The sequence below is a fragment of the Setaria italica genome, chromosome II (genome assembly GCF_000263155.2).
Source record: "Setaria italica strain Yugu1 chromosome II, Setaria_italica_v2.0, whole genome shotgun sequence".
NCBI lineage: Eukaryota > Viridiplantae > Streptophyta > Magnoliopsida > Poales > Poaceae > Setaria > Setaria italica.
The window spans coordinates 29255635-29259341 of record NC_028451.1 but is presented as its reverse complement, the minus strand read 5'-3'; positions in this window follow the sequence as shown (position 1 = coordinate 29259341).

Genomic DNA, 3707 nt, shown 5'->3' with positions numbered 1-3707 from the left:
GTGCTTGCTTGCGTGGCTTATGGGTTTGGGGGGGTCTGGTTGGGCTCGACTGTTCGAGTCAGGATCGCACTCGTCGGGGCGAGGCCCACGAGGAGGATACGGACAGTCAGAGACAGGACGGCGCCACGCCATTGAAGTTTTTGTGTTTGGAATTTCGATCGTGCTGTTCGCAGGTCGCCCGTTCGATTCTCGTTTTCTCGATCTGGATTCGGAGCAGCACGCATTGCAAATTCATGTCGGAGTCAAAACTCGGCCGGAAACCCTATTTGAAGCTCAAATTGGTGTTTGTTTGAGTTGTAACTAGATATTGATCAAAGCTTAGACGCTTGTTTGTTTCACTTTGGCATATACAGCACTTTCATTACGCAGCTATCGGACTCACATGCTATAGGTTTGTCTTAAATTGTGATAAACAATCGATGTAATGGCCAAATTATGAAACCATAAAATCAGCGGGCACGCTTTCGTCATAAAGTTATATGATACGTGGAAGGCAACCAGACATGGCCAAGAATTTTAGAAGACGATTATCCATTGCATCGTGCCAAGCCTAGTTCTTTTGCAGCTTAATAGAGGGGACAAGTAGAGAACACAACGGGCATGTTTGGTTGCAACCCCGAATGATTTGCCTGGGAGCAGATGCTGCCTGCAAGTACCATTCTGCCTGGCCAGATAGCTGGTAGAGTGAACTGTTTGGTTGAAACCTGGTGTAAAAATCGAGTAATGACACTAATTAAGTCCTTGTTTAGTTCACCCCCAACTTCCAACTTTGTCACTATGCAAAAAGAAGATTCCTCATCACATCAAACTTGCGGTACATGCATGGAGTACTAAATGTAGACGAAATTAAAAACTAATTGCACAGTTTTGTTGTACTTTGCGAGACGAATCTTTTGAGCTAATCAGTCAATGTTTGGACAATAATTCACAAATACAAACGAAACGCTATAGTGTGCTACAGTGCTGGTACAGTAATTTTGGCACTCCAAATTTTAACAACTAAACAAGGCCTAAAGCTCAGGCACCAACCAGCAACGTCCAGGCACTCGTTTTTTTAGGTTCTGGTGCACAGAATCGAGAAATAGCAGCAGGTAAAAAGGTACGGTGGAGGAAGCAACAACTGGATCAAACCAAACATATCACAACGATCTATCTAGGTAAAATAGGATCAGGGTTGCAACCAAACATGTACAACCTGTTTTCTCATACAACCAAACAACATCGGTATGAAGAAAAAGCAAGAGATAATTCCTTATTTGACACCAGGAAAATGACCCATTTCTTTTTTGGTCTTGAAAATTTCTTCCTTTCTTATTTGACACTCACTTCAACTTTCATCCTAATATGACATTGCCGTCAAATCCGTTAGCCACTGTCATGAGACGCTCCTTGAGACCTATCAGTTTTTTCGTCGATGGACAAAATTGCCCCTAGATATTCAGACAAATCGATCCCCTTCTCTGGCTCACGATTCTTCCCCTGGTTACTCTCTTACCCCACCCTTAAACCCTAGACCAGAGGAGGCGGCGGGCGGCGCCGCATATGGAAGGCGACGAGGGAGGCTTGGCGGACGGGGGTCCCGACGGCCTGGCGGATGCGGCGAGCGCGAGCCCAGTTAGGCAGGCTACGGAGGTGGCCACAACCCTCGTCAGGCGTGCTGTGGCAACAGTCGCAAGCCTCATCGGGCAACCTTCAGATCCGGCCGCAAACCCCGTCAGGTGTCGTGAACCCAGAGGACATTGCTGCTATGATGGCTATAAGGTACTATACATGCTAGCTACTTTATTCTTCATTGCATTTTTCTTTGGCATAATATAGATTCTAACTACATTATTCTTTATCATGTAGAGGACCACTTAAGAAGAAGGCAAAGGAAACCAAAACAGCAAAGTCATCTATTGTGCCTTTGGAGGATGAAGCACCAGCTACTTTTATATCTTTTCCATCAAGGTTAGCTTATGCTTTTGACACCTTTTTCCCATAAGAACTAGTAAGTTTTTAAGTACTTTACTTTTGCCATCTTAGCCAAACTTTGAAGACCACCGGGAAGAGTAAGGATAATCAACTCAGTTCTAGTAATGGAGCATAAAAAGCTCGGAGACTACATTAAAAAAAAGGTAACTCTAATTTTGGAGCATAAAAAAGGTAATAAAAAAAGTAGTTCTAAATTTAGTGTTTCCATACACAGATCTGAAATTTTCATTCTATTTGCCTGTCTCTTGTTCCAATCTTTATTTGCTCTTAATCTACTACTTGCTGCCATACACGGATCAAAATAGATTCGAATGAACCTGCGCCTACTACTGCTCCCGTCAAGGAAAAGACCAAAAGGAAAAAGAAGGAGCCAACTAAAAAGAAAACAGCCATTCCTATGGTGCCACATGATAGCCCTACAATAGGCACAAGAAGTAAAAGGATGGATCGTGCTAGCCCTGCAATGAGCATAAGGAGCAAAAGAAGACTCAGCTTGTGATCCTCATGTATCTGTGAATTTGGACTCAGCTTTGTGTGTGAACTTGCATGTAACCGTGAACTTTTTTTATCTATTTGTGAACCTAATTTATGACCGACCTATGTATCTGTGAACCTCCGTAAGAAGTTGTGAACCTTATGTATGCATGTTTCAAGTTAATGTGGTGCTGGTCTTTATTGCTTAAAAAATTGGCTTATGATGTATCTACCATATTTATAGCTATTACAATTAACTTTGTGTACATAAAAATTATCATGCTGTTATATTTTGGCAAACTTCATTATAAATGATGCAGAAAATATGATGCAGATTTGATTATTAATATGCAGAAATATGGTGAAAAAAGCAATAAATTACTCAATATAATAAAAAAATATAAATGTTGAAAAAAATGGACAACAGTACTGCACATCAGTTAAAATTTTGTTATACAACTACATAAGGGGCAAAAGCGTCTTTTCAACTAGCACTCAACACTGTTAGCTAACGGAATGGACTGCGATGTTATATTAGGGATGGAAGTTGAAGTAAGTGTCAAATAAAGGAAGGAAGAAATTTTCATGATAAAAAAGAAACGGGTTATTTTATTGGTGTCAAATAGGGAATTATAAAAAAAGCAAAGGTTCCGTCTTTCCCAGCTGTTGCTTGCATTGCATTGCAGGAAGGATTCGTGATCCAAATGTACCTGTCGATCGAAAGCTCACGAAACCGCATCCTCGCGTGGATTATAATCTGAAATAACAGGGCTCACAATCAGAACTGAGGACACCTGATTCTTCCTCAAGGCAGCGACCACCTACTACCTGATCGAATCATGGGTCACTCTCATGGCTGCCTGTTGTTGCAGCAGGATGCAGGGATCTGCCTGCGTGCCGCAAGCGCTCCCCTGCCCAGCCCCGTGGTCCAAGCTCACCATCATCACTATCGCCAGGCTGCTGAATCATGTACACTCACAGTCACTGAAGCATGCACACGCTATCCTGTACCTGAACGAATCAACTTTACCTGCATGTTATCTCTGACTGACTGGCAACAAGGTATCCATCTCAACATGAAGTAGGAGTTTATGGTTCCCCCTAAATTTTAACCCTTATCACATCGAATATTTAGATACTAATTAGAAGTGTTAAATATAGACTATTTACAAAACCTATTACATAGATGGAGGCTAAACGGCGAGACGAATCTATTAAGTCTAATTAGTCCATAATTTGACAATGTGCTGCTACAGTAA